The sequence below is a fragment of the Cetorhinus maximus genome, unplaced genomic scaffold, assembly GCF_964194155.1.
Source record: "Cetorhinus maximus unplaced genomic scaffold, sCetMax3.hap1.1 HAP1_SCAFFOLD_680, whole genome shotgun sequence".
Lineage (NCBI taxonomy): Eukaryota > Metazoa > Chordata > Chondrichthyes > Lamniformes > Cetorhinidae > Cetorhinus > Cetorhinus maximus.
The window spans coordinates 91,705-102,835 of NW_027596622.1; the positions used below are offsets into that span (position 1 = coordinate 91,705).

Genomic DNA, 11,131 nt, shown 5'->3' on the forward strand with positions numbered 1-11,131 from the left:
TCCCCGTTATCCACTTTGCTTGTCACATCTTCAAAGAACTCTAGCAAATTAGTCAAACACGATTTACTCTTCGTAAAGCCATGCCGACTCTGAGGGATTGCATTTTGACTTGCATTTTAGGAAGGTAGTGGAGGCATTGGAGAGAGTGCAGAAGAGGTTTACGAGTTTGGTTCCAGGGGCGAGGAAGTTGAGTTATGAAGTAAGATTGGAGAAGTTGGGACTGTATTCCTTGGGGAAAAGAAGTCTGAGAGGAGACTTGATAGAGGTATTGAAAATCATGAGGGGTCTGGAGAGAGTAGATAGGGAGAAACTGTTTGCACCGGGGCAAGGATCGAGAAGGAGAGGGCACAGGTTTAAAGTAACTGGCAAAAGAAGCAAAAGCGATAGGAGCAGCGAGCGGTCAGGGTCTGGAATGCACCACCTGATAGCGCGGCGGAGGCAGGTTCAATTGAAGAGGGAATGAGATGATTATTTGAAAAGAAAGCATGTGCCGGGTTACGTGGAGAAGGCAGGAGAAAGGCACGAGGTGAAATGTTCACCGGGAGAGCTGGTGCAGGCACGACGGGCGGAATGGGCTCCTTGTGCAATGTAAGGATTGTGTGAATGTGGATGTAGAGGTTTCGGAGTAGCTGTGTAAAGTGTGTGAGCTTTGAGGTGTGAGTTTTGATTGTTGCTGTGTCAGCAGCAGCAGCGGCAGCGGCAGCAGAGAGCTGGTTTAAAATGTTGTGAGGCGAAAGGTGCAGCTGAGAGAGTGTTTGAGAGGTGTATTTGCAAGTGAAAGCTGTTTTTGTATAAGTGAGGTAGAGTGTTTGTGAGATGAGAGTGCTGTCTGTGAGTGTTGGGTGAGCGTGCGTGTTTTTTGTGTGTAGCTGCTGCGGGTGAGTGAGTGAGAGAGAGAGAGAGAGAGAGAGAGAGAGAAAGAAAGAAAGTTGGATAAAAACAAAAAGCTAAAAGCTACTGCGGATGCTGGAAATCCAAAACAAAATAAAAACAGAATTACCTGGAAAAACTCAGCAAGTCTGGCAGCATCGGCGGAGAAGAAACCAGTCAACGTTTCGAGCCCTCATGGCCCTTCAGCAGAACTGAAGCATAGTTTCAACAAGGGAGAAATATAAATTGGTTTAAGGTGGGTGGGGGGGGAAGAGACACATTGAGGGTGTAGTGTGAGCAGATAATCAAAAGATGTCAGAGACAAAAGGGTCAAAGAGGTGTTGAAGGTGGTGGTCTTTGTCTGAGAAAAGTGCTAATTAAGAATGCAAGACAGGATATTCAAAGTACAGCTCTAGTGGGGGTGGGGTGGAAAGACTAAAGACCTTTAGTCTTTCCACCCCACCCCCACTAGAGCTGTACTTTGAATATCCTGTCTTGCATTCTTAATTAGCACTTTTCTCAGACAAAGACCACCACCTTCAACACCTCTTTGACCCTTTTGTCTCTGACATCTTTTGATTATCTGCTCACACCACACCCTCAATGTGTCTCTTCCCCCCCACCCACCTTAAACCAATTTATATTTCTCCCTTGTTGAAACTATGCTTCAGTTCTGCTGAAGGGCCATGAGGGCTCGAAACGTTGACTGATTTCTTCTCCGCCGATGCTGCCAGACTTGCTGAGTTTTTCCAAAGAAAGTTGGATTTTGGAACATGTACATGTTGAGAAGTAAAGAAAGCAGATGTTTGTAAGAAAACTATTTTTAGCATTGAAAATCCCCTGGAAAGGGGAGGGTGCACCGTTCCCAGAGATACTGCAATACCGGGTCGATGCGTGGAGTGGACGGAGCAAGCCCCTATTCCATCTCCCTGCTCCAAAAATCAATTTAATATATGGTCCCCAGATAAGGGACGTATCAGATATTAAACTGATAAGAACAGATTTTTTTTTTTTTTTTGTAAAAATATACTTTATTCATAAAAATCTTCAATCACATTCAAAACCATTTCAAAAACAACATTACAAGGGTACAATCCAGGTTAAACTTTTACAAAATGTATCACCAGGTGCATCAGTACAAACAATATTACAGTCATTTACAGCCTTTCATTTTGATCTGTACAGCCCGAGGGGCTCTAAACAGTTCCCAGTCTCTCGGTGCGCTGTGGTAGAAAGGTCTTAGACAGCGACCCTTCCCCATTGCGCCTTTGCGGCAGCTGCCCCAAGCTTTAGTGCGTCCCTCAGCACGTAGTCCTGGACTTTGGATTGTGCCAGTCCGCAACAATCGGTCGGGGACAACTCTTTGTGCTGGAAGACCAACAAGTTTCGGGCAGACCAAAGCGCCTCGTTCACCGAGTTGATGATCCTCCAGCTGCAGTTGATGTTTGTCTCGGTGTGTGTCCCTGGGAACAGCCCGTAGAGCACAGAGTCCTGTGTCACAGAACTGCTCGGGATGAACCTCGACAGCAACCACTGCATCTCTCTCCAGACTTTCTTTGCAAAGGCACAATCCACAAGGAGGTGGACAACGGTCTCTTCCCCACCACAGCCACCTCGAGGGCATCGTGCAGAGGGGGTGAGACTCCTGGCGTGTAGGAAGGATCTGACGGGGAGGGCCTTTCTCACCACCAGCCAAGCTACGTCTTGGTGCTTGTTGGAAAGTTCTGGCGATGAGGCATTCTGCCAAATGACTTTGACAGTCTGCTCGGGGAACCATCCCACAGGGTCCACCCTCTCCTTATCCCTCAGGGCCTCTAGGACGTTACGTGCTGACCACTGCCTGATGGACTTGTGGTCAAAGGTGTTTTTCTGCATCAATTTTTCCACCAGGGACAGGTGGTACGGCACGGTCCAACTACTTGGAGCGTTCCGCGGCAGCGTGGCCAGACCCATCCTTCGCAACACCGGGGACAGGTAGAACCTCAGCACGTAGTGACGCTTGGTGTTTGCGTACTGAGGGTCTACGCACCGCTTGATGCAGCCACACACAAAGGTGGCCATCAGTATGAGGGCGATGTTGGGCACGTTTTTTCCCCCTTTATCTAGAGGCTTGTACATCGCGTCCCTGCAGACACGATCCATTTTCGACCTCCAGATAAAGCGGAAGATGGCTCGAGTGATCGCCATCGCGCAGGAGTGTGGAATGGGCCAGACCTGCGCCACGTACAGCAACAGCGAGAGTACCTCACACCTGATGACCAGGTTCTTACCCGCAATGGAGAGGGAGCGTCGCTCCCACATGCCCAGTTTCCTTTTCACCATAGCCACTCGCTCCTTCCAGTTTCTAACGCATGCCCCGGTCCCTCCGAACCATATCCCCAGCACCTTCAGGCCGTCAGCCCTGACAGTGAAGGGGACAAAGGATCGGTCAGCCCAGTTCCCAAAGAACGTGGCCTCGCTCTTCCCACGATTTACCTTGGCTCCCGAGGCCAGTTCGAACTGGTCGCAGATGTGCATCAGTCTGCGCACCGACAGCGGATCCGAGCAGAAGACGGCGACGTCGTCCATGTACAGGGAGGCTTTTACCTGAGTGCCTCCACTGCCTGGGATCGTCACTCCTCTTATGCCCGGATCCTTCCTGATGGACTCGGCAAAGGGTTCTATGCAACACACGAAAAGGACAGGCGAGAGAGGACAGCCCTGCCTGACTCCAGATTTAATCGGAAAGCTATCCGTTTCCCACCCATTGATTGAGACTGCGCTACTGATGTTAGTGTAGAGCAGTTGGATCCAATTTCGAATTCCCTCCCCAAACCCCATTTTGGAGCGCACATCCCCCATGTAGGTGTGCGATATTCTGTCAAAGGCCTTCTCCTGATCCAAGCTGATGAGGCAGGTATCCACCCCCCTGTCCTGTACATAGGCAATCGTATCCCTGAGCAGCGCCAGGCTGTCAGAGATCTTCCTGCCTGGCACAGAGCAGGTCTGGTCAGGGTGAATCACCAATTCCAGAGCGGATTTGACCCGGTTGGCGATGATCTTGGACAGAATCTTATAGTCCACATTCAACAGTGAAATGGGTCGCCAATTTCTAATTTCCTCCCTTTCCCCCTTGTGCTTGTAGATGAGGGTGATGATGCCTTTCCTCATGGATTCTGACATACTACCGGCCAGGAGCATACTCTCGTACACTCCTAGCAGGTCTGGGCCGATCAAGTCCCACAGAGCCGAATACAACTCCGCCGGCAAGCCGTCGCTTCCGGGGGTTTTACTCTTCTCCAAGGACTCGAGGGCCTTAGTCAGTTCTTCAGGAGTTAGCGGTTTGTCCAGGCTCTCCCGCGTACTGTGGTCTAAGACCTCCGTGATAGAGGACAGGAAGGACTGGGAGGCCGTGCTGTCCGTGGGCTTCACGTCATACAATCCGGCATAAAAGGATTTGCTGATCCTCACAATGTCGGACCGTGATGACTTTACTGAGCCGTCTTCTTCCTTCAGGCTGCTGATCACAGAGCGCTCTCTGTGTACCTTTTGGAAGAAGAAACGTGAGCACGTCTCATCCTGCTCCATGGAGCGGACTCTGGAACGGAAGATGATCTTGGAGGCCTCCGAGGCAAAGTGCGAGGCTTGCTGGCCCTTCACCTCTTGGAGCTCCTCCTTGACATCGACCCCCATCGACTGCAGCCGCAGCAGATTCTGCATCTTTTTCTGGAGTCGGGACATTTCCCTCTGTTCCTTTCTAGCTTTCTGGGTGCCTTTGAGGATGAAAAACCTCTTGATGCTTCCCTTGATCGCTTCCCACCAGTGTGTCAGGGACTCAAAGAGGGGTTTCACGGTTCTCCAACCTTTGTAATCCCTCTTGAGCTCCTCAATGTTCTCTGGGGTCAGCAGTTGCACATTTAGCTTCCATGCCCCCCTGCCCACCCTCAGGTCTTCCTCCAAGTGGCAGTCCGCCAGTAGGAGGCAGTGGTCAGAGAAGAACACCGGCTTGACCTCGGTGGATCTGACTGTGAATGCACGGGACACAAACAGGAAGTCTATCCTGGAACGAATGGACCCGTCTGGCCGCGACCAGGTGTATCTACGCTGCGCTCCGTCTGCAGGGTTGCTGAAGACGTCGTGCAGCTTGGCATCCTTAACTGTTTCCATCAGGGATCTGGACGTAGCGTCCAATCTGCTGCCGGCCCTGCCGGCGAGTGTTGGGTGAGAGTGCGTGTTTTTTGTGTGTAGCTGCTGCGGGTGAGTGAGTGAGAGAGAGAGAGAGAGAGAGAGAGAGAGAAAGAAAGAAAGTTGGATTTTGGAACATGTACATGTTGAGAAGTAAAGAAAGCAGATGTTTGTAAGAAAACTATTTTTAGCATTGAAAATCCCCTGGAAAGGGGAGGGTGCACCGTTCCCAGAGATACTGCAATACCGGGTCGATGCGTGGAGTGGACGGAGCAAGCCCCTATTCCATCTCCCTGCTCCAAAAATCAATTTAATATATGGTCCCCAGATAAGGGACGTATCAGATATTAAACTGATAAGAACAGATTTTTTTTTTTTTTTGTAAAAATATACTTTATTCATAAAATATCTTCAATCACATTCCAAACCATTTCAAAAACAACATTACAAGGGTACAATCCAGGTTAAACTTTTACAAAATGTATCACCAGGTGCATCAGTACAAACAATATTACAATCATTTACAGCCTTTCATTTTGATCTGTACAGCCCGAGGGGCTCTAAACAGTTCCCAGTCTCTCGGTGCACTGTGGTAGAAAGGTCTTAGACAGCGACCCTTCCCCATTGCGCCTTTGCGGCAGCTGCCCCAAGCTTTAGTGCGTCCCTCAGCACGTAGTCCTGGACTTTGGATTGTGCCAGTCCGCAACAATCGGTCGGGGACAACTCTTTGTGCTGGAAGACCAACAAGTTTCGGGCAGACCAAAGCGCCTCGTTCACCGAGTTGATGATCCTCCAGCTGCAGTTGATGTTTGTCTCGGTGTGTGTCCCTGGGAACAGCCCGTAGAGCACAGAGTCCTGTCTCACAGAACTGCTCGGGATGAACCTCGACAGCAACCACTGCATCTCTCTCCAGACTTTCTTTGCAAAGGCACAATCCACAAGGAGGTGGACAACGGTCTCTTCCCCACCACAGCCACCTCGAGGGCAACGTGCAGAGGGGGTGAGCTTCCTGGCGTGTAGGAAGGATCTGACGGGGAGGGCCTTTCTCACCACCAGCCAAGCTACGTCTTGGTGCTTGTTGGAAAGTTCTGGCGATGAGGCATTCTGCCAAATGACTTTGACAGTCTGCTCGGGGAACCATCCCACAGGGTCCACCCTCTCCTTATCCCTCAGGGCCTCTAGGACGTTACGTGCTGACCACTGCCTGATGGACTTGTGGTCAAAGGTGTTTTTCTGCATCAATTTTTCCACCAGGGACAGGTGGTACGGCGCGGTCCAACTACTTGGAGCGTTCCGCGGCAGCGTGGCCAGACCCATCCTTCGCAACACCGGGGACAGGTAGAACTTCAGCACGTAGTGACACTTGGTGTTTGCGTACTGAGGGTCTACGCACCGCTTGATGCAGCCGCACACAAAGGTGGCCATCAGTATGAGGGCGATGTTGGGCACGTTTTTTCCCCCTTTATCTAGAGGCTTGTACATCGCGTCCCTGCGGACACGATCCATTTTCGACCTCCAGATAAAGCGGAAGATGGCTCGAGTTATCGCCGTCGCGCAGGAGTCTGGAATGGGCCAGACCTGCGCCACGTACAGCAACAGCGAGAGTACCTCACACCTGATGACCAGGTTCTTACCCGCAATGGAGAGGGAGCGTCGATCCCACATGCCCAGTTTCCTCTTCACCATAGCCACTCGCTCCTTCCAGTTTCTAACGCATGCCCCGGTCCCTCCGAACCATATCCCCAGCACCTTCAGGCCGTCAGCCCTGACAGTGAAGGGGACAAAGGATCGGTCAGCCCAGTTCCCAAAGAACATGGCCTCGCTCTTCCCACGATTTACCTTGGCTCCCGAGGCCAGTTCGAACTGGTCGCAGATGTGCATCAGTCTGCGCACCGACAGCGGATCCGAGCAGAAGACGGCGACGTCGTCCATGTACAGGGAGGCATTTACCTGAGTGCCTCCACTGCCTGGGATCGTCACTCCTCTTATGCCCGGATCCTTCCTGATGGACTCGGCAAAGGGTTCTATGCAACACACGAAAAGGACAGGCGAGAGAGGACAGCCCTGCCTGACTCCAGATTTCATCGGAAAGCTATCTGTTTCCCACCCATTGATTGAGACTGCGCTACTGATGTTAGTGTAGAGCAGTTGGATCCAATTTCGAATTCCCTCCCCAAACCCCATTTTGGAGAGCACATCCCCCATGTAGGTGTGCGATATTCTGTCAAAGGCCTTCTCCTGATCCAAGCTGATGAGGCAGGTATCCACACCCCTGTCCTGTACATAGGCAATCGTATCCCTGAGCAGCGCCAGGCTGTCAGAGATCTTCCTGCCTGGCACAGAGCAGGTCTGGTCAGGGTGAATCACCAATTCCAGAGCGGATTTGACCCGGTTGGCGATGACCTTGGACAGAATCTTATAGTCCAAATTCAACAGTGAAATGGGTCGCCAATTTCTAATTTCCTCCCTTTCCCCCTTGTGCTTGTAGATGAGGGTGATGATGCCTTTCCTCATGGATTCTGACATACTACCGGCCAGGAGCATACTCTCGTACACTCCTAGCAGGTCTGGCCCGATCAAGTCCCACAGAGCCCAATACAACTGCGTCAGCAAGCCGTCGCTTCCGGGGGTTTTACTCTTCTCGAAGGACTCGAGGGCCTTAGTCAGTTCGTCAGGAGTTAGCGGTTTGTCCAGGCTCTCCCGCGTACTGTGGTCTAAGACCTCCGTGATAGAGGACAGGAAGGACTGGGAGGCCGTGCTGTCCGTGGGCTTCACGTCATACAGTCCGGCATAAAAGGATTTGCTGATCCTCACAATGTCGGACCGTGATGACTTTACTGAGCCGTCTTCTTCCTTCAGGCTGCTGATCACAGAGCGCTCTCTGTGTACCTTTTGGAAGAAGAAACGTGAGCACGTCTCATCCTGCTCCACGGAGCGGACTCTGGAACGGAAGATGATCTTGGAGGCCTCCGAGGCAAAGTGCGAGGCTTGCTGGCCCTTCACCTCTTGGAGCTCCTCCTTGACATCGACCCCCATCGACTGCAGCCGCAGCAGATTCTGCATCTTTATCTGGAGTCGGGACATTTCCCTCTGTTCCTTTCTAGCTTTCTGGGTGCCTTTGAGGATGAAAAACCTCTTGATGCTTCCCTTGATCGCTTCCCACCAGTGTGTCAGGGACTCAAAGAGGGGTTTCACGGTTCTCCAACCTTTGTAATCCCTCTTGAGCTCCTCAATGTTCTCTGGGGTCAGCAGTTGCACATTTAGCTTCCATGCCCCCCTGCCCACCCTCAGGTCCTTCTCCAAGTGGCAGTCCGCCAGTAGGAGGCAGTGGTCAGAGAAGAACACCGGCTTGACCTCGGTGGATCTGACTGTGAATGCACGGGACACAAACAGGAAGTCTATCCTGGAACGAATGGACCCGTCTGGCCGCGACCAGGTGTATCTACGCTGCGCTCCGTCTGCAGGGTTGCTGAAGACGTCGTGCAGCTTGGCATCCTTAACTGTTTCCGTCAGGGATCTGGACGTAGCGTCCAATCTGCTGCCGGCCCTGCCGGCGAGTGTTGGGTGAGAGTGCGTGTTTTTTGTGTGTAGCTGCTGCGGGTGAGTGAGTGAGAGAGAGAGAGAGAGAGAGAGAGAGAAAGAAAGAAAGTTGGATTTTGGAACATGTACATGTTGAGAAGTAAAGAAAGCAGATGTTTGTAAGAAAACTATTTTTAGCATTGAAAATCCCCTGGAAAGGGGAGGGTGCACCGTTCCCAGAGATACTGCAATACCGGGTCGATGCGTGGAGTGGACGGAGCAAGCCCCTATTCCATCTCCCTGCTCCAAAAATCAATTTAATATATGGTCCCCAGATAAGGGACGTATCAGATATTAAACTGATAAGAACAGATTTTTTTTTTTTTTTGTAAAAATATACTTTATTCATAAAATATCTTCAATCACATTCAAAACCATTTCAAAAACAACATTACAAGGGTACAATCCAGGTTAAACTTTTACAAAATGTATCACCAGGTGCATCAGTACAAACAATATTACAGTCATTTACAGCCTTTCATTTTGATCTGTACAGCCCGAGGGGCTCTAAACAGTTCCCAGTCTCTCGGTGCGCTGTGGTAGAAAGGTCTTAGACAGCGACCCTTCCCCATTGCGCCTTTGCGGCAGCTGCCCCAAGCTTTAGTGCGTCCCTCAGCACGTAGTCCTGGACTTTGGATTGTGCCAGTCCGCAACAATCGGTCGGGGACAACTCTTTGTGCTGGAAGACCAACAAGTTTCGGGCAGACCAAAGCGCCTCTTTCACCGAGTTGATGATCCTCCAGCTGCAGTCGATGTTTGTCTCGGTGTGTGTCCCTGGGAACAGCCCGTAGAGCACAGAGTCCTGTCTCACAGAACTGCTCGGGATGAACCTCGACAGCAACCACTGCATCTCTCTCCAGACTTTCTTTGCAAAGGCACAATCCACAAGGAGGTGGACAACGGTCTCTTCCCCACCACAGCCACCTCGAGGGCAACGTGCAGAGGGGGTGAGCTTCCTGGCGTGTAGGAAGGATCTGACGGGGAGGGCCTTTCTCACCACCAGCCAAGCTACGTCTTGGTGCTTGTTGGAAAGTTCTGGCGATGAGGCATTCTGCCAAATGACTTTGACAGTCTGCTCGGGGAACCATCCCACAGGGTCCACCCTCTCCTTATCCCTCAGGGCCTCTAGGACGTTACGTGCTGACCACTGCCTGATGGACTTGTGGTCAAAGGTGTTTTTCTGCATCAATTTTTCCACCAGGGACAGGTGGTACGGCGCGGTCCAACTACTTGGAGCGTTCCGCGGCAGCGTGGCCAGACCCATCCTTCGCAACACCGGGGACAGGTAGAACCTCAGCACGTAGTGACACTTGGTGTTTGCGTACTGAGGGTCTACGCACCGCTTGATGCAGCCGCACACAAAGGTGGCCATCAGTATGAGGGCGATGTTGGGCACGTTTTTTCCCCCTTTATCTAGAGGCTTGTACATCGCGTCCCTGCGGACACGATCCATTTTCGACCTCCAGATAAAGCGGAAGATGGCTCGAGTTATCGCCGTCGCGCAGGAGTCTGGAATGGGCCAGACCTGCGCCACGTACAGCAACAGCGAGAGTACCTCACACCTGATGACCAGGTTCTTACCCGCAACGGAGAGGGAGCGTCGATCCCACATGCCCAGTTTCCTCTTCACCATAGCCACTCGCTCCTTCCAGTTTCTAACGCATGCCCCGGTCCCTCCGAACCATATCCCCAGCACCTTCAGGCCGTCAGCCCTGACAGTGAAGGGGACAAAGGATCGGTCAGCCCAGTTCCCAAAGAACATGGCCTCGCTCTTCCCACGATTTACCTTGGCTCCCGAGGCCAGTTCGAACTGGTCGCAGATGTGCATCAGTCTGCGCACCGACAGCGGATCCGAGCAGAAGACGGCGACGTCGTCCATGTACAGGGAGGCTTTTACCTGAGTGCCTCCACTGCCTGGGATCGTCACTCCTCTTATGCCCGGATCCTTCCTGATGGACTCGGCAAAGGGTTCTATGCAACACACGAAAAGGACAGGCGAGAGAGGACAGCCCTGCCTGACTCCAGATTTGATCGGGAAGCTATCTGTTTCCCACCCATTGATTGAGACTGCGCTACTGATGTTAGTGTAGAGCAGTTGGATCCAATTTCGAATTCCCTCCCCAAACCCCATTTTGGAGAGCACATCCCCCATGTAGGTGTGCGATATTCTGTCAAAGGCCTTCTCCTGATCCAAGCTGATGAGGCAGGTATCCACACCCCTGTCCTGTACATAGGCAATCGTATCCCTGAGCAGCGCCAGGCTGTCAGAGATCTTCCTGCCTGGCACAGAGCAGGTCTGGTCAGGGTGAATCACCAATTCCAGAGCGGATTTGACCCGATTGGCGATGACCTTGGACAGAATCTTATAGTCCACATTCAACAGTGAAATGGGTCGCCAATTTCTAATTTCCTCCCTTTCCCCCTTGTGCTTGTAGATGAGGGTGATGATGCCTTTCCTCATGGATTCTGACATACTACCGGCCAGGAGCATTCTCTCGTACACTCCTAGCAGGTCTGG

General features: G+C 51.7%; 3 pseudogenes; all 3 read right to left on the reverse strand.

The window, feature by feature from the left end:
- Window positions 1-1,719: 1,719 nt before the first annotated feature.
- On the reverse strand, window positions 1,720-1,898 carry LOC144674486 (U2 spliceosomal RNA; annotated as a pseudogene).
- A 3,349-nt stretch (window positions 1,899-5,247) lies between these two features.
- Window positions 5,248-5,425, reverse strand: LOC144674507 (U2 spliceosomal RNA; annotated as a pseudogene).
- A 3,348-nt stretch (window positions 5,426-8,773) lies between these two features.
- LOC144674508 (U2 spliceosomal RNA) lies at window positions 8,774-8,951 on the reverse strand (annotated as a pseudogene).
- Between the last annotated feature and the right edge of the window lie 2,180 nt (window positions 8,952-11,131).